The sequence below is a fragment of the Mytilus trossulus genome, chromosome 3 (assembly GCF_036588685.1).
Source record: "Mytilus trossulus isolate FHL-02 chromosome 3, PNRI_Mtr1.1.1.hap1, whole genome shotgun sequence".
NCBI lineage: Eukaryota > Metazoa > Mollusca > Bivalvia > Mytilida > Mytilidae > Mytilus > Mytilus trossulus.
Window position 1 is genome coordinate 53,245,674 of NC_086375.1, and position 23,990 is coordinate 53,269,663.

A 23,990-nucleotide genomic window follows, 5' to 3' on the forward strand; every position below is an offset into this window, starting at 1 on the left:
GCGACAATACTAACATTCTCTAAATTTACCACTTTTTATAATAAAAACCTGAATAAAACAGTTAAATGTGGTGTTAGAACTTTTCAAATAATTCTCTTGAAAATATTTCAATAGGTTTCAAAATTTATATTGTAAATATAAACATTACTGTACAGTTATTCATAGATAAAAAAAAATACATTATTCCATCCAATAACAGCGCTCCTAAGTTGACATCCTTTATCTGCATTGGGTACACAAAAGGCCAAACTAATACTAGGGGAATTAAGAAATAATTGATGCAAGCTATACTTTATTGTAGTTTTAACATGGGTAGGCATAACATTCGTTATTATTTTTGACCGAGCGATAGTGAGGGCTACAATAACACAAATATAATGCCTAAAAACTACAATAAAGTATAGCTTGCATCAAATATTTTGATTCTGATTAGAACAATTAAGGTATTTTATTTTATGTCCGATGTGTATAAGTGCATGCAGAGCAATTATGTTGGCTCTTCCATGAACCTCCCTTTTTTGTTTGTAAAGAAGCAAACGACTGGCACTGAGGGGAGGAGTTTTAAACAGCCACCATGAACGGTTGTCGTATGTAGGTCAAAATGTCAATTTCCAAATGCAACACATTACTGTCAATTTGATAAAATTCATTATTCTGCAATAGTCAATTTACACATGTGCAAACAAAAATTATTAATTGACATACATTTTTATTATTTAATGATTCTAAAGAGGAATTAGAAAGGGTTTTAATTGTACTAACACTTTCCAAATAGAAATTGCCTTTTTTAAAAGTCTGACGCATGTTTAACTGACAGAAAGAAAAAGTAAGGTATCAAAGTTCTTGTTCTAAGTTTGATTGCTTGATAAAACGAGATGTTAAGTTGAGAATGGAAATGGGGAATGTGTCAAAGAGACAACAACCCGACCAAAATAAAAAAACAACAGCAGAAGGTCACCAACAGGTCTTCAATGTAGCGAGAATATCCCGCACCCGGAGGCGTCCTTCAGCTGGCCCCTAAACAAATAGATACTAGTTCAGTGATAATGAACGCCATACTAATTTCCAAATTGTACACAAGAAACTAAAATTAAAATAATACAAGACAAACAAAGGCCAGAGGCTCCTGACTTGGGACAGGCGCAAAAAAGCGGCGGGGTTAAACATGTTTGTGAGCTCTCAACCCTTCCCCTATACCTCTAACAAATGTAGAAAAGTATACGCATAACAATATGCACATTAAAATTCAGTTCAAGAGAAGTCCGAGTCTGATGTCAGAAGATGTAACCAAAGAAAATAAACAAAATGACAATAATACATAAATAACGACAGACTACTAGCAGTTAACTACCATGCCAGCTCCAGACTTCAATAGCCTTTATACCTTATGATTCGTATTCATCACAAGTTTAAATTTCGATATTATGACTCTATCGATTAAGATAAATTCATGACATTTCCTCCATCAAAAACCTCGTCCGTATATTCTTCAATCTGAAACCGTGTGGTCTTTCACAGGAAACAACTATCGCGTGTTTTTCAATCTGAAACTATTCATGATGTTCTTCCACATAAAACACCTTCCCTGTGTTCTTACATCTAAAACCTCTCTCGTGTGTTCTTCCATCTGAAACCCCCTCCTTGTGTTCGTCAACCAGAAACCTCTTGCGTGTGTTCTTCCATTAGAAATCTCTTTCGTTTGTTCCTCTATTAAACATCTTTACCTCATGTTCTTCCATCACAAACCTCTTTCTTGTATTTGCCATTATAAACCATATCAATGTGTTCTTCAATGTACTGGTAAGTCAATGTCAATCTGTTGTATTGATCCTACCATCATCTGAAATGTATGCATAAATAAATATTATGTAATCTAAGATTTTGTTATAAAAATTATCATTGTAGACTAAGTTAGTTAAGCACGTATGAAATAGTTCACTGACAGTCATCAAGTACTAGTATATGTAGTTGCTTTTCTGATAACAAGTCTTAAGCATTGCTGTTAAATGATAACTTTTTTTTCGTGGGAAAAAAGACAGCATAGGTCTAAATTGAATGCATGCTAGGTGTCTGGACAGTGCTGAATATACCATAGTCGTAATGGATTTGGCTTGAAATTTTTTTTTTTTAAATCATTTTAATTTTTCATAAATGGATACCTTATTTCGATACAGATTAAAAGGAAAGATTTGTAATTTTTGAATGCCAATATAGATCTTTCCTGTCTAGTTTCTGACTAAACGTTTTTGATTAATTGTGGAAATAAATGTTGTGAAACCAAACAAGACTTATTACAGCAGTTTGTGAACGAGTCGGCAGAGTTACATAACACAACTCCTTCAGATATACTTTATAACTATACAATAAAACGCTGATGTAAAATTTGAAAGTAATAGTAATATTGACCTGCAAATACCTTTCAGGAGACATTTAGATAGCACTATTAAGTTTATTTCGCAGACATGAAATTGAATTTAAACTCTTGACAAAAATGTCATTCTGTCTGACAGAAAATTTATTGCTTGCATGTCTATACCTTTTTTTCTGGATTGCATGTTAATCCTTAAGAAGTATAAGTATAATGATTTAACTTCCTACCAGTAACAATTTCCTGAAAAGGTCATTTGTAACATTAAAAAACAGTTAAAAACGATTTAATATTTGTTTTACCCAAACATAGTTATTATAGTAAATTGTGTGTCCTTTTTGCTGTCTGATAAATTTTATTGAACATTACAATTTTGTGTGGTAAATACTATGTCCAAGGCCTAATTGGACGATTAAAACAGTCGAGGACAGTTAATTATGGTTCATTTAAAAATGGAATTAAGTATGGCCACTAGAGACATGCTAATATATAAAATTACAAACCAATTGAAGCTTTAACTATACTTTTGTTCCAAAATTTAATGGTTGAATAGAAGTTTGCTAGGGCCTGTGGTTGAACGGTAGTGTACTATCTAGTCAAGATGACAACACGTCAATTGATATTTTCATGCTTCGGTTACATGGTTATTTTTATATTATTATAAGATAAGTATTTACAACAATCTAGCAAAAATAACTATATTAGATATAGGAAGATGTGGTATGAGTACCAATGAGACAACTCTACATCCAAATCACAATTTGTAAAACCATTATAGGTCAAAGTACGGTCTTCAACACGGAGACTTGGCTTGGAAACGTTGGTCCTCAATTGAAGTACGTCTCATTTAGATCATTTAGTTTTTTAAATAGTCCTTCGATGGCAACTTTGACTCTCACACAAATCATTAAAAGACACAGAATTGAGAATGGAAACTGGAAATGTCTATAAGAGACAACAACCAGACCACAAGAGCCAAAGGTCATAAAAGGATTTTCAACGCAGCTAAGCAAAGCTAGCACATAGAAGCAGGCCTCATCATGCTCCAATACAATAATGTATACTAGTTCAGAGAAATGGACGCAACCTTTAACTCTAAAATATATAAATAAACCAAAATGTATTAACACATATAACTAGCACAGGCCAGAGGTTCCTCACTCGGCACATGTGCAAAATGTCGCGGGGTTTTATGAGATCTCAACTCTCCACCTATCCCGCAAGCCAATGTAATATAAACAAACACACAGTAAAAATGCCGAGTCCGATATCGCGAAATCGCGAAAAAGGCGCAGTTAAAAATGCAAAAATCAGAAAGAAAATATTTCGCGTTTCCTCGCTATGGAATTTGAAGTGCGAAAACGCGAAATGTTCTTAATCGGCCACCATAGTTGCCCGTCTTTTCCGAAATATCATTAAGTTTCACAGTTACTGCATGTTGTCCGTCTTTTTTACTTATAAGTTCACAGTTTTTGCATGGGTTTGTCCGTCTTATTCGACTTATTAGTTCACAGTTTCTGCATGGTGTTGTCCGTCTTATTCGACTTATTAGTTCACAGTTTCTGCATGGTGTTGTCCGTCTTATTCGACTTATTAGTTCACAGTTTTTGCATGGGGTTGTCCGTCTTATTCGACTAATTAGTTCACAGTTTCTGCATGGGGTTGTCCGTCTTATTCGACTTATTAGTTCACAGTTTTTGCATGGGGTTGTCCGTCTTATTCGACTAATTAGTTCACAGTTTCTGCATGGTGTTGTCCGTCTTATTCGACTTATTAGTTCACAGTTTCTGCATGGTGTTGTCCGTCTTATTCGACTTATTAGTTCACAGTTTTTGCATGGGGTTGTCCGTCTTATTCGACTTATTAGTTCACAGTTTCTGCATGGGTTTGTCCGTCTTATTCGACTTATTAGTTCACAGTTTCTGCATGGTGTTGTCCGTCTTATTCGACTTATTAGTTCACAGTTTCTGCATGGTGTTGTCCGTCTTATTCGACTTATTAGTTCACAGTTTTTGCATGGGGTTGTCCGTCTTATTCGACTAATTAGTTCACAGTTTCTGCATGGGGTTGTCCGTCTTATTCGACTTATTAGTTCACAGTTTTTGCATGAGGTTGTCCGTCTTATTCGAATTATTAGTTCACAGTTTCTGCATGGTGTTGTCCGTCTTATTCGACTTATTAGTTCACAGTTTCTGCATGGTGTTGTCCGTCTTATTCGACTTATTAGTTCACAGTTTTTGCATGGGGTTGTCCGTCTTATTCGACTAATTAGTTCACAGTTTCTGCATGGGTTTGTCCGTCTTATTCGACTTATTAGTTCACAGTTTCTGCATGGTGTTGTCCGTCTTATTCGACTTATTAGTTCACAGTTTCTGCATGGTGTTGTCCGTCTTATTCGACTTATTATTTCACAGTGTTTGCATGGTGTTGTCCGTCTTATTCGACTTATTAGTTCACAGTTTCTGCATGGGGTTGTCCGTCTTATTCGACTAATTAGTTCACAGTTTCTGCATGGGTTTGTCCGTCTTATTCGACTTATTAGTTCACAGTTTCTGCATGGTGCGTCTTTTTCGACTCATTCTTTAACAGATATCCGCCTTAATATTTCATTTCCTTTTAATAACTTATTACTTTGTATGTTTACTTATCTATTTTTTCGTTCAAGTGCTGTCTTTTTTTTCTTATTTTTTTAATATGTTTGTCGTGTCGTAATGGAAATTGATTAATAGATGTTTTACAAGATGATGTGAATGAAATATTGAAGCTAAAAAATCCATCTTCAAAATTGAATCGAACCTAAAATGAAATTATCATTTGAACTTTGTTAAACTTATTTTATTTTTTATATTGTAAATTTTGGTTTAAGACATGAATCTCAAAAAATATGTTAGATTTCTTGAGAAAAATGTGAATTTGATATGTTTCAAGACAGACTGATATTTATTCCAAAGACTGCCACATTTCACTGCAACATTAAAAATAAAGAAATTACTTAGACGCTATCCACTTCAATGAAGAAATTTTATTGAGTATTATGTACAAAAAATATGCTCAAATCACATGTTATTGTCGATACATCATTGTTTTATGTTTAATTTCATGATTTGTCTTTATTGGTAAAATCTTGATTCAATATCTAATTACAATTTTTCACAGAACATCTTAGAAAAACTATCACATTTTATTTGAAAATTTCAATTAAACAAGTCACAATACATTCTTAAATTGTATTTACGTGATAAAGATTGATAATTTGTCTTAGTAATTACTTGGGTTGTAATGAAAATATTTCAAATAAAGCGATACCGTAAGTTTAAATGGACTGCTTTTCTTCCACTAAAAGAAGATTTATCAAATCCCCAAACCTCTAATTAATATCAGATTATTACTAATATGCAGGTGATAAAGTTTTCATAAGACGTTTGGCATTATAAATATCTTCTAATTAATTGGGTTTCCATCTTTGTGTGGTACTAAAGAGGGATTTACTGACGTGTATCCATTGTTGAGATGTTATTTCTGAAAATGTTAATAAAAGGGGAAGAGAATGGCAAACAGACTTTCGGCCTGGTTAGAGACAATATGCACACCTGTTACTTATACATTTCACAAGATATTAATATGTTTAACATTTTAGTAACTTGTATGTTTGGAAGTATATCAATTCTTCGCAGATTCCCGGGAAAAGTATCGCATATTCCCAAAACTCCCAAATAGCGATAATGTACTGCAGTACTAATATATTACCCAAGAATTCAAATTTAAAAGATAACATTTACAGACAGAACAATACTTCAATAGTCCTCAGTTGATATTTTTTTTAAAGATATATGAAAGTTTATCAAAATTGATAAAGTAATATATTTTTCATATTTTTTAAAATAATTTTTCTTAATTTTTTGGACATGATTTCAAAATGGCCGCCCAGAGCCGCCATTTTGATTTTCTGAATTGGGTCCATAGCTATTAATGTTAGTTATGACCTGAACTAACACTCTGCAAAATTTAATGCTTTTACCACAATCTTAGCAATTTTTTCACAAATCGACTGGACTACATTCAAGAAGGTGTATAAACGACTTCATATGAGGTTTTCCTATTGTTGAAAGCCGTACGGTTGCCTATAATTGCTTACATCTACTTCATTTGAACTTTGGTAGATATAGTTGTTTTATTGGCAATCATACCACATCTCCTTTGTTTTTTTATATTTGTAGGATGAATACGTTGGAAATTCAAGCTATACTTTATAGTATATTAAATGGTTTAAAGATAACAACACCAATCAATTGTCTAGCTTTTTAAGTCTCCAAAGTGACGATTTCATCGCTTATTTCTACCTTCAAAGCAGAATCAGTCATGTCAGAACCGATAAAACTGATTATAGTACCTTTAGGAGAATTTGACCTTTCTATGAACAGCTAGTTTCTATGGTAGGTTGTTTGCACACAGTTTTAATAATGAATACTTGCGAACATAAGACCTTCTAAGTATTTTTGTCATTTAATTATTAGATGTAGTTCCATTATTTGAATATTTTGATCTTGTGATGTCATTAAGCTATTCATGCCAAAATAACATGCATATTGCGTCATTGACATCGTAGAATTTCTGAAAAGGTATATTACATATAAAACAAAATCGACCATCACTGAGGAGGACGTTTTTGAAGAAAATGAAATAGTGTATAATAAAATATAACAAATAGTTATCAAAGGTACCAGGATTATAATTTAGTATACGCCCGACGCGCGTTTTGTCTACATAAGGTAGCAATACACAGTTAGGAAAAAAACTTAAAATTGACGCTCATAATTTTTAAACACCATCTTCCCCGTCCTGTCTAACAAAAAAGGCTTTATATGTGTGTTGTGCATGTATATACTTTTAGAAAGATAATCTTTCATAGATTTGATTTCTAATGGTCTGAGGGTGAAATATAATCCCTTTTGGGTGTAATCATGGCAACAATCTGCATTTCTTAGATACAAAATATAGCAAAAAAGGGGGTGAACATGTCATAAAAGTCTCAAAATTTGGTCTAAAGGAAAATTTCAATCAGTTACAGTAATACCTTTCCTGAATCCATAGGTTTATATCTATCAAGTGGTTAAAAAAAATCATATGCCTTCCTGCTCGTTTTTCCACAAAATTTAATTGAAAAGATCGAGCGCAAAATCTTTGTTGATAAACACTACCATAATTTATGGACCTATGGACGGCACGGATAGGAAAATACGGACTGTCAATCATATAAATGGCCTATAAAACATGTTAAAAACAATCTAAATATTCATATAAACACACTAAGAAGGCTATATTATTCTTCAATTATCTAAAAATCAATTTTATTGTGCAAAAACTTTCATATTTAAAAAATTCAGGGGCCATAATGCGAAACTAAACTTCTAACTGTGAATTGCTACCTAAGACTCATCAGTGAAACATTGGCGGATCCAAAGGGGGTTGGAACCCCCTATTTTGGGGATGGGACTCCCCCCTTTTTAAAATGGCTGGTTCCGCCACTGAGTGAAACATTCACCAAGATAATTCAAACAATTTCATCTATACACAATCTATAATGTATTCCTATGATATGTTTGTTGCATTGACTCAGACATAAACAGTACAACTTTTCACCATTAAAGCTTCGTGTTTACAAATATTTAGATGACTTCAGCCGCCTAAAAAATGGCGATATATATCTGCCCAGATAGTTGGGTTTATTCTTCTTTATGCGGTTTTAGATTGGTTTTGAACAACACTGACTAGATGTGAAATAAATTGTATAAAAAGTCTGCAGTATCGTGTTCCATTATAATAACACTAACAACTGACAACGCCCTGGCTAAAAAAAAAAAAAATACAATTAATAATACACACGACACAACATAAATAACTAAAGACTAAGCAACACGAACCCCACCCAAAACTATGGGTGATCGCATGTGCTCCGGAAGGGTAAGCAGATCCTGCTCCACTGTAACTTTTCAGAAATTTTACATACATGAAGTTCCTCTCACTATTTGGGTGTTGATTGTTGACCTTTTATAGACTCTGTATATGTTTTTGTCATTAAATCTCGAAAGCATAATATTGTATTCGTTTATACTATCTTTGATATTGGATTAAAGACTTGTTTATTTTTGGCTTTTTTTTTGGCATCTCATAAATATATTTCAGCTGACTACAAGTCTTTTATATAGTTCAGTCTTGCAAGATTGGTCTTGATAATATTCTACAGGTATTTCACTATTTTATTATTGTTATTCATAACAACTGACAGTTTATTAACGACTAAATGTGTTGTTATGTGACATAGAGACACGGAGTTAATTGCAGTTTAAGTTATTTCACAGAACTAAACATTTCAATTTCGAACAAGAACACGAGTTTTAGATGATCAATAAGGCATAATGAGAATTCAATTTCTTTTTCATAATCGTTACGTTTTTATTGCTGTTATTCTCCAAATTCTGTCGAATAGAAATAAAGGTTTGCAAAGAAATCATAGAGTTTTGATTAATAAGATGAAAATTAATGATTGTTTTGCACCCTCTTACCTAAGACTTGGTTATAAGTGAAGAAATGTTAATAGGACACTTTTATTCATATTTAGGTATTTTCTTTTTCAATGCATTGATTTATGTCAAGTATGATATCCAATTTAGCTCTTAAAAGATTTCAAAAGCTCTCAAACAACACGCTATACACTGTCATTTTGCTTAGTTTCTCTTTTACATTTTAACTTTTCTTATATCGAACTCGGACTTCTTTTAAACTTTGGATCGGAACTAAACACATTTATTTAAAAACCAGTTGTTGGCATGACACGGGTTATGTTCTTCTCATGTATTTTATGACGGTATGATACTAAACCCCTCACGGAAAGGATTGGGCCTGATATTCATATGATGAAGACATAATCTTTCAATTAGTTTAATTAAAGTCTGGAGCTGGCATGTCAGTTATTTAAACTGCTAGTAGTCTGATGTTATTTATGTGTTATTGTCATTTTGTTTATTTTCTTTGGTTACAACTTCTGACATCAGACTCGGACTTCTCTTGAACTGAATTTTGTGCGTATTGTTATGCGTTCACTTTTCTGCATTGGCTAGAGGTATAGGGGGAGGGTTGAGATCTCATAAACATGTTTAACCCCGCCGCAAATTTGCGCCTGTCCCAAGTCAGGAGCCTCCGGCCATTGTTAGTCTTGTATTTTTTTTTAGTTTAGTATGGCGTTCATTATCACTGAACTAGTATATATATTTGTTTAGGGGCCAGCTGAAGGACGCCTCCGGGTGCGGATATTTCTCGCTGCATTAGAGACCTGTTGGTGACCTTCTGCTGTTGTCTGCTCTATGGTCCGGTTGTTATCTCTTTGACACATTCCCATTTCCATTCTTAATTTAACATATGGTCCAACATTCTGTCGATAGATACATTTTGAATGACACTTGGTCTGTTCGGCGTCTATTTTTAATAAACCAGTTGGTTGGAGGTCCACTCTGATTGATATTTAAGTTTTGAAAAACATGATTTGTTTATTATTTAAAAAATGGCATTGAACTAGTTTTCGGTAATAGTTAGTATTCTAAAATCGTTAAATGTTTTGTCTGCCAATTATTTTTCTGTGTATGTGCTAAGCACCGACCTGATGACTCGTATTTCAGTTTGTTTTATTGTTGAACTGTTTAACCACTGTTTCCGTTTAGATTGAGGGTTACGAGTTCACACATATGTCTTTGTCGCCCCATCCTCTATGTAGTATGGTGTGAGGATGTTGCTTACTCCCTTTTCCTCGAGTTGTAGAATTGTACTTTCCCCAATGACAATCATATTTTATATTAATTGCTTGTAGTTATAGTTTCGTAGTTCCTTTGAAGTTCAACACGTTTGGTAATTTGTTTTATTATTTGTATATTCAAAGTAACTGAAAATGTATGTGAACAAATTTTCATAGAAGTTCCAAAAGGAAACAAGTAATGATATTCAGCTACTTTCATTTACAAGTTATGATATGGATACATGGTACAAAGAGCAACCAAAGACTGCATGAAATTGTCTTTCTTTGTGAACACCACGAAAGACTGGAACAAGCTTCCTCAGAGATCACCTCAGCACAGTCATTTGAGACATTCAATTCTCAAATGACCAATATGGTGGATTAAACCTGGTTTTATAGCTAGCTAAACCTCTCATTTTTATGACATTTATATAGAATTCTACTATATTGACAATGAATTTAGTGTGAATCTTATACATACAGAAACTTGCTATATAAATAGATGATGTTGTATGATTGCCAATGAGACAACTCTCCACAAGGGACCACATGACACAGAAAATAACAACAATAGGTCACGTATAAATCCATTTGATGCCAAGTCCATCTGTATCGTGTAATGCTATTTTAAAACTTTATCCCCTGCGTACTTTACGGCTACAGGAAATGAAAAGCTTACAAACGTGTAACACTAATTCTTATACGATTTTGTGTGTGTATGAAACTTTACTAAGATTAAAGATGAAATGTAATGCTGCTTCTGAACAACAGAAGATCACCAGTACTTACATTTAGATAAATTAAAAATCAGCTGATGTGTTACTTGTATAAATATATAATGAGGAGATATGGGCTTGATGATATGTAACTTCGTTTCGTCAGTATTTTAGTCTAGACTCCATCTAAGTAACTATCGAGTTGACCTCCGAAAATCCCAGATGTTCACATAAGTGATGTAAACATAGATATAAATAGAAAGTGGACTCGTGCAATTGGATTTTTGTAGGTCTGTTTAATTCCATATTATAGATTAAAATCGTCGTTTTTACCCGTATAAGAATGATGTTTTGTTGATTGAATCAGTCAATCAAATGATTTACCTTTGTTTCACTCTCAATGTTGACATGTTTTCCTTTAAAGAACTCAACACGCACAATCCATGCGTTATCAATCTCTTGCTAAAGGGTTAAATTGAATTTAACACGAATACAAATCCAATGAGGTCGAATTATTCGCAAGTGAATAATTCATCATCAATGTCTTATAGCTTAGTTTGACAAAATTGAACCATATTGGCTGCTAAAAGCTAATTATAATTTCACTGTTTCACTTTCATTAGTGATTAAACACAACAAATCATATTTTAAATTTTTATATATATTTCATAGCTAGTGTCCCATTAAAAATTACTTATTATGTATTCTTCAATTCGTGACCCAGGAGTTTTAACTGTGCAAGAAACATAAAAACTTGTGTCATTATTAAAGCTTGGAGCAGTTTTCAAAGCATTTAGATAAAAAGAGATATTTGCGTAATGAAGTGTATAAGGTACTTTCTACAGTTATTTGGATTAGGTTTAATCCATGTGTTGCACAGTTCGTTCTGAATAAAAATGTCTTTGATGAAATTCAAATATGTTTCATTATTCAAAAATGTCAATTAATCCAACCTGTAGGTATGAACATAACATTTTCAATAGAAAATAAAAATAAAAGTTAGTTACGAAAGAAACAAAATGACAAAGTAAAGAGCGCCAAGCTATACTTCTATTTCCTATGCAGTAACATTCATTCAAATACGATATTATAATCAACAGAAAAGTGCGTCCATAACTTGAAATGTGTAGGCGAAACACTAAAGAGACGAACGAAGAGCAGGTGTACCACATAGACTATTTAATCTAATATATTTTCATGGACAAAATCGGCATAATATATCGGTCTATAATGGGAAGTATGTCAGACCCTGATTTCCTATTTAGACAACAAATTAAAAAAAAAAGATGCTTGGCAAAATTTGATTTTTTACTCAAATAAACTTTGGATTTGCATTTTTCAAATAAAATTTCCTGTTCCGGAAAAAAAAGTACTATGTTGTTGCATCTGTAAATCAAAATTCATTGTTTTTATTAATATAATTTGAATAAATAAGTAATACGTCGTTGTCGTTTTAATAAGCAAAACTCTAACACATGTTAAGGATTTTGAGTTTCCTGTATGCCTGTTGTGGTTTCAACACACCTTAGGTTGCAAGTTAACCTGATGATTATTTCTATAGAAACACGTGACAGTGGTTTGACAATTTTCAAAAAAAACAAAATAGTTTTTTTAAGAAAATAAAAAATATGTTTGTCCTAAAACGTAAATCAATGACTACGTACATACTGAAGCGAGGTTTGTTGTCAGTAAAGCATTGAGAACAAACCGAATTCTGGTTTGTGTGTAAATCATTGTTTACAAACTAATGCGTAGTTTTTGGTCTAATGCGTTGAGTACACACTGATGCAATATTTTGGCGTGAAGTACTAGTATTTAGTACAAACTGACGCATAATTTGTCGTCAAGAATTGATTATAAACTGGAGCGTGTTTTTGTAAAGCATTAATTACACACGGAAGCGAGGTTTTGTTGTAAAGAATTGATTTACAAACTGAAGCAAATGTCGTATGGAGAAAGGTCTAAATTTCAAAAAAATGAATTTGCTCTCCAATTTTGCTATTCAGTTAAAACTTTTTTTTTGCACTTTTAAGTTTCAGTTACCGTTACTTATAAAGTTATTGGAGGCATACTATAGATAAAGTCATAAAAACACCAATTAGCCTTCGGAATACCAAACGAATGACTTCATTGACAGTATCAGAGGACAAATAGCAATCGATTCAATACTTTCACGTCATCTTAGGAAACACCGTTTTACATCCATTTGGTTTATCATTATAAAACGTTACAAAATTGTGCAAAGACTTGATGAACTTAAAGTCTGCTGCTTTTTTATCCAGAAAAAGGATGTATCCTTTCCCGCTCTTTTGACTAGTTAGTAAAACTACCATGCATTGGCTTACGCGTCATTATCAAAGATAAATGCAGATACACGTTAGCCTATACATTTATTCAATATTTAATATTTTCTATAGTCTCATCCAATATAAATATAACGAAAGATTCACAGCAGAACACATAAAACAGTCCAAACATTTCCAATTTTTGCACCAATCTTAAAAGAATTTATGAGAGACTTTTCAGACACAATATATAAATATTAACATTCTTTAATATTCACATTTGAAATTTATAGTGTCTATCTATACTACAGGCACGTTAAACATTTTGTTGCGTTTAAAAATTATTGAAATGAAATAGTTTACTGTTTCCTCTAAAAAGAAATGTTGGTATATTCCGGATATACGTGATATTCGAATTAAAATAAGAGAAGATCGAATTGGTCGTATGTCATTCCACAGGAAAATAAGACGGTCTGCACGCAAAAAAAGTTAACCGAATAACTCGAGACAAAAAAATAATCCCTACCGTTGTTTATGTTAATGTATGTTCTGTTAACCACCAGTTTTGTTTCAATAAAAGTTTGAAGTTTAACTTCCTTTTTTTCTGCCAATATCGTCATATCAACATATCTAATAATATTAGATTTCAAAAATTCAACAATTGTAAACCGCCATGGTATTTTAAATGTCACAATAAAAATGATACTATTACAATTTATACATTTTTTGTCCTTGGTGTGTCTTTCTGTTGTTTTTATATCACCTTTAAATAGAAATTGAATACAATCAATAAGATTCAAAACTAAACTTTGTCTTTGAATTGTGGAACATAAGACAACACAAACGTTTTACTATTCCATATGAGATGATATCCAATGTTTTGTGCAGAAGTGATGTGGGCAATTAATTTAGTTTTAGTAGATAAATTAAAAGTTCAATTCTAATGATCTTAACAGAAATTTATTAATTTCTCTTTAGATGTTTGCATTCATAATTAAAAAAACGTTGATCAGTTGCCTAGCATTGTACAGTGGGCTGACATAACCTCGAGTTGCAACCCCCATTTCCATACGGTCATTTGAACGAAAATAGCCTTAACTGATGTCTTTTTATAATATTTGAATTATGTAGGTTGAGGTGTTTTCATAGATATTGCTTTATTTTTAAAATATTCTCTTCGAATGAATAATTACATTAGATGTTTGTTTCATTATATTTTTTTTATTCTGATTGGCTAACTGCATATCACGTGTTATTCTTTAAGCAATTGCATTACTCAATAAAACTTTTCATTCATGGTAACACGTGGTCCTACAATAAAGTGCACTGGTAAATTGAATAAAACAATTATAAAATTAGACTTTTCATGATCATAGCTAAAAAATGTAATTATAAGTATTGAATGTTTCTTTTTGTAACTTCATAGGGTTGTAAAAGCGTTGACCGTGCGCACATTTTTAGAATGAAGCGCTTCCGCGCTTCATAGAAAATTTTCTTCGGTCAACGCTTTTACACCCCAATAAAGTTACAAAAAGAAGCATTCAATTCTTAAATGATAGCCGACTGATACACTAGATACAACAGACTCATTATTGACGCAGTTTCTGTCAAATTAGGCTTCGATTTTTAAGTGTTTCTAAAGAAATAGGATGTCTCGTTATTTCTCTTATAAGGTGGATAATAAAAGATGTCCATAAAGAATAAAAATGGAGTGCAATTATCGCATGTTTCAGTAAAAAGAGACTACTGGTATGCGATGTCAGTAAATCTCTTTGAATCCATAAAGAATTTACTTTTAATAATGGAGTTGAATTATCGCATGTTTCAATAAAAAGGAACACTGGAGTGGTATCCGATGTCAGTAAATTTCTTTGTCAATTTGAAACGTCTTTACGATAAATCTGTTGAATGTGAACTGATTGATACTTTTGCCTTGGAGAACATAATTTAGTTATTGATTGTGATTGAATTTGAACTAGCTTTCGGTAACTGCGAGTACTGAGTCACTCTTTAGTTAGATCGGGGATTTTAATAAAGAATTTGTTTTTATTTTAGTATGTGTGCCTCGTATTGAAGGTTCGAGTTAAGCAAATGGTCACTTATCCTTATAGTTTTGGTTTTATTTTGTACTATTACACCACTGTCCCAGGTTAGGATGTTGAGCGCTCACAAACATGTTTTACACCGCAAAATTATATATATGTACGTCCCAAGTCTGGAGATATTAGTTAAATGGTTGTAGTTGGTTCATGTCTAATACATTTCGTAAATTGTTTTGTTTTCTCGTTTGAATTGCTTCACAATTTTCATGTCGGGACCTTTTATCTCATTTCCTTCCCTTTTTTCATATTGACAGCAATCACTAGATAAGAACAAGGCAACGCATGTCTATTTTATCACCCAACTAAAAGACATATTAGTCTGTCTAGCGACATCAATGCTACATCGGAAGTATAACATAAGGTACAGTTCTAGTATCCCTCTTAAGATATAGTATCGACTACTAACTATTTACACCACTGGGTCGATGCCACTGCTGGTGGACATGTCGTCCCCGAGGGTATCACCAGCCCAGTAGGCAACACTTCAGTGTTGACATGAATATCAATAATGTGATCATTGTTTTATAAATTTCCTGTTGACAAAACTTTGATTTTTTCGAGAAAAAAAACTAAGGATTTTCTTATCCCAGGCATAGATTACCATAGCCGTATTTGGCACAACTTTTTGGAATTTTGGATTCCCAAAGCTCTTAAACTGTGTACTTGTTTGGCTTGACAAATATTTTGATATGAGCGTCACTGATGAGTCTTATGCAGACGAAACGAGCGTCTGGTGTACTTACTTATAATCCTGGTACCTTTGATAACTATTTACTATTTATTTATTTCGATGCTACTGCCGGTGGACGTTTCGTACCCGATGGTATGACCAGCCCAGTAGTCAACACTTCGATGTTGACATGAAGGGAAAACGGTAGTATTTCATTTTCCCAGCATCAGGTTTGCCTGTGTACCCAAGACAGGTGAAGGAAGTCAACTTAGGAGCACTGTGATTGGATAAAAGGGTACAATATATTTTTTTATTTATCTATGAATAACTGTAGTGTGTAAATTTACAATATTTATTTTAAGACCTATTGAAATATTTTCTAGAGAATTATTTGAAAAGGCTTCCAAAATTTCATAAAATTGGTGCAAAATGACGATGGGCATGGATAACATAAACAATCTCCGTTGGAAACTGGTCATGATACTATTTGGCTTTAATTTTTAGAAAACAGTAATAAAGTACTGACGCCACACATAACTGTTTTATTCAGGTTTTTATTATAAAAACTGGTAAATTTAGAAAATGTTAGTATTGTCGCCTATGGCAGAATAAATAGTACCGTTTTCCCTGAATACCAATAATGTGGTCATTTTATAAATTTCCTGTTGACAAAACTTTGAGTTTTTCGAAAGATTAAGGATTTTCTTATCCCAGACATAGATTACCATAATGCCCGTATTTGGCACAACTTTTTGGAATTTTGGATCCCCAAAAGCTCTTCAACTTTTAACTTTTTTGACTTGATAAAAATTTTGATACGAGCGCCACTGATGAGTCTTATGTAGACAAAACGCGCGACTGGCGTACTAAATTAGAATACTGGTACCTTTGATAACTATTAAGGTCTGTATATTTTCCCTGGTTTCTAATGTAAATTAAGATATAACCTTGCAGCCAAACAAGTTTGAAGGTAACGGTATGCTTTTAACTTTCAAATTCTTAATTCTATTGAAGTTCTGATAAAAATTACATGTCTGTACAATGCGGCGTAACTCAAAAATATAACGATGACCTCCGACAAAAAAGTTTAGTGCTTATTTTAGAATCAATTCATGAATACAATATTTAGCTCTAACCAATAAGATTTTTAAAAAGTAACATTGTTTTTTAAAGAACATATGAACATTCGATTTTTTTTCTGATCAAATTGCTCGTCTCTGTGTTTGTAACGGTATATTGAAAGGTATCTTGTATAGAATTAGTAGTCGCGAATAAGTTAAGACAAAATCCTGTGTTAAAGGTTCTACCATTCCTCAATAATATCAAATTGTAATATGGGATATTCTTTCAATTTTTAAGGTTAAAGAAACATGGATAAATACCAATCCATGCATGTTTCATATTATTTATATTTCATCGATCTGTAAAGAGAAAGATTAATTAAAGTCATAAGAAACCTCAAATAAAAAAAATAATAATGCATATGTTTTTTATAACTCAATGGATAGTTTTCATTGTAAAACTTATGTAGTATACTTTTTTCTGAAGAAAATTCTATAATTTATTCATATTTAGAAGAAGTTTACTTTATTTGAATTGCTTCCTTCCAGCAAGCAATTCCCCCGGTATATTTTCCGTATGCAAGGTGACCTCAGTGTGACCCATCTCGTCATCTCCTGTGACCGCAATACGCATGGATGTCCTTAAAATAAACTATTATCTGAATTTACATGTTAAACACGTGCTCAATTTCCATGCTTTTTTGTTTATTTTTCGTCAATTGTTGACAAACAGGTGACAATCGTTAAACTTCGGCTTCAAAACACGAACTTTAATTATCTGCCATATTTTCACAACAACACTGACCGATTGAAAAAAAAATTGACGATTATACGAAATTTACACGAAAAAAATGATAAATTCGAGCACAGAAGACTAAGTTTATGATGTTTGTATGCATTGGTTTAAGAATCGGAAGAACATTATTTTTCACCGGTCACTCGTTTCTTATGACTTTAAAGTTTGTGAAATGAAAACACAGACATGACTGTCCCCTTCCGAAGACCAGTACTTGATCTGTCAGTCAACTTATCGTTTTTGGATTGTTCTAATGAAGTTATATGCAATACTAAGACTCTGTTCACAATGACGGTATGATACTAAACCCCTCACGGAAAGGATTGGGCCTGATATTCATATGATGAAGACATAATCTTTCAATTAGTTTAATTAAAGTCTGGAGCTGGCATGTCAGTTATTTAAACTGCTAGTAGTCTGATGTTATTTATGTGTTATTGTCATTTTGTTTATTTTCTTTGGTTACAACTTCTGACATCAGACTCGGACTTCTCTTGAACTGAATTTTGTGCGTATTGTTATGCGTTCACTTTTCTGCATTGGCTAGAGGTATAGGGGGAGGGTTGAGATCTCATAAACATGTTTAACCCCGCCGCAAATTTGCGCCTGTCCCAAGTCAGGAGCCTCCGGCCATTGTTAGTCTTGTATTTTTTTTTAGTTTAGTATGGCGTTCATTATCACTGAACTAGTATATATATTTGTTTAGGGGCCAGCTGAAGGACGCCTCCGGGTGCGGATATTTCTCGCTGCATTGGAGACCTGTTGGTGACCTTCTGCTGTTGTCTGCTCTATGGTCCGGTTGTTATCTCTTTGACACATTCCCATTTCCATTCTTAATTTAACATATGGTCCAACATTCTGTCGATAGATACATTTTTAATGACACTTGGTCTGTTCGGCGTCTGTTTTTAATAAACCAGTTGGTTGGAGGTCCACTCTGATTGATATTTAAGTTTTGAAAAACATGATTTGTTTATTATTTAAAAAAATGGCATTGAACTAGTTTTCGGTAATAGTTAGTATTCTAAAATCGTTAAATGTTTTGTCTGCCAATTATTTTTCTGTGTATGTGCTAAGCACCGACCTGATGACTCGTATTTCAGTTTGTTTTATTGTTGAACTGTTTAACCACTGTTTCCGTTTAGATTGAGGGTTACGAGTTCACACATATGTCTTTGTCGCCCCATCCTCTATGTAGTATGGTGTGAGGATGTTGCTTACTCCCTTTTCCTCGAGTTGTAGAATTGTACTTTCCCCAATGACAATCATATTTTATATTAATTGCTTGTAGTTATAGTTTCGTAGTTCCTTTGAAGTTCAACACGTTTGGTAATTTGTTTTATTATTTGTATATTCAAAGTAACTGAAAATGTATGTGAACAAATTTTCATAGAAGTTCCAAAAGGAAACAAGTAATGATATTCAGCTACTTTCATTTACAAGTTATGATATGGATACATGGTACAAAGAGCAACCAAAGACTGCATGAAATTGTCTTTCTTTGTGAACACCACGAAAGACTGGAACAAGCTTCCTCAGAGATCACCTCAGCACAGTCATTTGAGACATTCAATTCTCAAATGACCAATATGGTGGATTAAACCTGGTTTTATAGCTAGCTAAACCTCTCATTTTTATGACATTTATATAGAATTCTACTATATTGACAATGTATTCAGTGTGAATCTTATACATACAGAAACTTGCTATATAAATAGATGATGTTGTATGATTGCCAATGAGACAACTCTCCACAAGGGACCACATGACACAGAAAATAACAACAATAGGTCACGTATAAATCCATTTGATGCCAAGTCCATCTGTATCGTGTAATGCTATTTTAAAACTTTATCCCCTGCGTACTTTACGGCTACAGGAAATGAAAAGCTTACAAACGTGTAACACTAATTCTTATACGATTTTGTGTGTGTATGAAACTTTACTAAGATTAAAGATGGAATGTAATGCTGCTTCTGAACAACAGAAGATCACCAGTACTTACATTTAGATAAATTAAAAATCAGCTGATGTGTTACTTGTATAAATATATAATGAGGAGATATGGGCTTGATGATATGTAACTTCGTTTCGTTAGTATTTTAGTCTAGACTCCATCTAAGTAACTATCGAGTTGACCTCCGAAAATCCCAGATGTTCACATAAGTGATGTAAACATAGATATAAATAGAAAGTGGACTCGTGCAATTGGATTTTTGTAGGTCTGTTTAATTCCATATTATAGATTAAAATCGTCGTTTTTACCCGTATAAGAATGATGTTTTGTTGATTGAATCAGTCAATCAAATGATTTACCTTTGTTTCACTCTCAATGTTGACATGTTTTCCTTTAAAGAACTCAACACGCACAATCCATGCGTTATCAATCTCTTGCTAAAGGGTTAAATTGAATTTAACACGAATACAAATCCAATGAGGTCGAATTATTCGCAAGTGAATAATTCATCATCAATGTCTTATAGCTTAGTTTGACAAAATTGAACCATATTGGCTGCTAAAAGCTAATTATAATTTCACTGTTTCACTTTCATTAGTAATTAAACACAACAAATCATATTTTAAATTTTTATATATATTTCATAGCTAGTGTCCCATTAAAAATTACTTATTATGTATTCTTCAATTCGTGACCCAGGAGTTTTAACTGTGCAAGAAACATAAAAACTTGTGTCATTATTAAAGCTTGGAGCAGTTTTCAAAGCATTTAGATAAAAAGAGATATTTGCGTAATGAAGTGTATAAGGTACTTTCTACAGTTATTTGGATTAGGTTTAATCCATGTGTTGCACAGTTCGTTCTGAATAAAAATGTCTTTGATGAAATTCAAATATGTTTCATTATTCAAAAATGTCAATTAATCCAACCTGTAGGTATGAACATAACATTTTCAATAGAAAATAAAAATAAAAGTTAGTTACGAAAGAAACAAAATGACAAAGTAAAGAGCGCCAAGCTATACTTCTATTTCCTATGCAGTAACATTCATTCAAATACGATATTATAATCAACAGAAAAGTGCGTCCATAACTTGAAATGTGTAGGCGAAACACTAAAGAGACGAACGAAGAGCAGGTGTACCACATAGACTATTTAATCTAATATATTTTCATGGACAAAATCGGCATAATATATCGGTCTATAATGGGAAGTATGTCAGACCCTGATTTCCTATTTAGACAACAAATTAAAAAAAAAAGATGCTTGGCAAAATTTGATTTTTTACTCAAATAAACTTTGGATTTGCATTTTTCAAATAAAATTTCCTGTTCCGGAAAAAAAAGTACTATGTTGTTGCATCTGTAAATCAAAATTCATTGTTTTTATTAATATAATTTGAATAAATAAGTAATACGTCGTTGTCGTTTTAATAAGCAAAACTCTAACACATGTTAAGGATTTTGAGTTTCCTGTATGCCTGTTGTGGTTTCAACACACCTTAGGTTGCAAGTTAACCTGATGATTATTTCTATAGAAACACGTGACAGTGGTTTGACAATTTTCAAAAAAAACAAAATAGTTTTTTTAAGAAAATAAAAAATATGTTTGTCCTAAAACGTAAATCAATGACTACGTACATACTGAAGCGAGGTTTGTTGTCAGTAAAGCATTGAGAACAAACCTAATCCGGGTGTGTGTTAATCATTGTTTACAAACTAATGCGTAGTTTTTGGTCTAATGCGTTGAGTACACACTGATGCAATATTTTGGCGTGAAGTACTAGTATTTAGTACAAACTGACGCATAATTTGTCGTCAAGAATTGATTATAAACTGGAGCGTGTTTTGGTAAAGCATTAATTACACACGGAAGCGAGGTTTTGTTGTAAAGAATTGATTTACAAACTGAAGCAAATGTCGTATGGAGAAAGGTCTAAATTTCAAAAAAATGAATTTGCTCTCCAATTTTGCTATTCAGTTAAAACTTTTTTTTTGCACTTTTAAGTTTCAGTTACCGTTACTTATAAAGTTATTGGAGGCATACTATAGATAAAGTCATAAAAACACCAATTAGCCTTCGGAATACCAAACGAATGACTTCATTGACAGTATCAGAGGACAAATAGCAATCGATTCAATACTTTCACGTCATCTTAGGAAACACCGTTTTACATCCATTTGGTTTATCATTATAAAACGTTACAAAATTGTGCAAAGACTTGATGAACTTAAAGTCTGCTGCTTTTTTATCCAGAAAAAGGATGTATCCTTTCCCGCTCTTTTGACTAGTTAGTAAAACTACCATGCATTGGCTTACGCGTCATTATCAAAGATAAATGCAGATACACGTTAGCCTATACATTTATTCAATATTTAATATTTTCTATAGTCTCATCCAATATAAATATAACGAAAGATTCACAGCAGAACACATAAAACAGTCCAAACATTTCCAATTTTTGCACCAATCTTAAAAGAATTTATGAGAGACTTTTCAGACACAATATATAAATATTAACATTCTTTAATATTCACATTTGAAATTTATAGTGTCTATCTATACTACAGGCACGTTAAACATTTTGTTGCGTTTAAAAATTATTGAAATGAAATAGTTTACTGTTTCCTCTAAAAAGAAATGTTGGTATATTCCGGATATACGTGATATTCGAATTTAAATAAGAGAAGATCGAATTGGTCGTATGTCATTCCACAGGAAAATAAGACGGTCTGCACGCAAAAAAAGTTAACCGAATAACTCGAGACAAAAAAATAATCCCTACCGTTGTTTATGTTAATGTATGTTCTGTTAACCACCAGTTTTGTTTCAATAAAAGTTTGAAGTTTAACTTCCTTTTTTTCTGCCAATATCGTCATATCAACATATCTAATAATATTAGATTTCAAAAATTCAATAATTGTAAACCGCCATGGTATTTTAAATGTCACAATAAAAATGATACTATTACAATTTATACATTTTTTGTCCTTGGTGTGTCTTTCTGTTGTTTTTATATCACCTTTAAATAGAAATTGAATACAATCAATAAGATTCAAAACTAAACTTTGTCTTTGAATTGTGGAACATAAGACAACACAAACGTTTTACTATTCCATATGAGATGATATCCAATGTTTTGTGCAGAAGTGATGTGGGCAATTAATTTAGTTTTAGTAGATAAATTAAAAGTTCAATTCTAATGATCTTAACAGAAATTTATTAATTTCTCTTTAGATGTTTGCATTCATAATTAAAAAAACGTTGATCAGTTGCCTAGCATTGTACAGTGGGCTGACATAACCTCGAGTTGCAACCCCCATTTCCATACGGTCATTTGAACGAAAATAGCCTTAACTGATGTCTTTTTATAATATTTGAATTATGTAGGTTGAGGTGTTTTCATAGATATTGCTTTATTTTTAAAATATTCTCTTCGAATGAATAATTACATTAGATGTTTGTTTCATTATATTTTTTTTATTCTGATTGGCTAACTGCATATCACGTGTTATTCTTTAAGCAATTGCATTACTCAATAAAACTTTTCATTCATGGTAACACGTGGTCCTACAATAAAGTGCACTGGTAAATTGAATAAAACAATTATAAAATTAGACTTTTCATGATCATAGCTAAAAAATGTAATTATAAGTATTGAATGTTTCTTTTTGTAACTTCATAGGGTTGTAAAAGCGTTGACCGTGCGCACATTTTTAGAATGAAGCGCTTCCGCGCTTCATACAAAATTTTCTTCGGTCAACGCTTTTACACCCCAATAAAGTTACAAAAAGAAGCATTCAATTCTTAAATGATAGCCGACTGATACACTAGATACAACAGACTCATTATTGACGCAGTTTCTGTCAAATTAGGCTTCGATTTTTAAGTGTTTCTAAAGAAATAGGATGTCTCGTTATTTCTCTTATAAGGTGGATAATAAAAGATGTCCATGAAGAATAAAAATGGAGTGCAATTATCGCATGTTTCAGTAAAAAGAGACTACTGGTATGCGATGTCAGTAAATCTCTTTGAATCCATAAAGAATTTACTTTTAATAATGGAGTTGAATTATCGCATGTTTCAATAAAAAGGAACACTGGAGTGGTATCCGATGTCAGTAAATTTCTTTGTCAATTTGAAACGTCTTTACGATAAATCTGTTGAATGTGAACTGATTGATACTTTTGCCTTGGAGAACATAATTTAGTTATTGATTGTGATTGGATTTGAACTAGCTTTCGGTAACT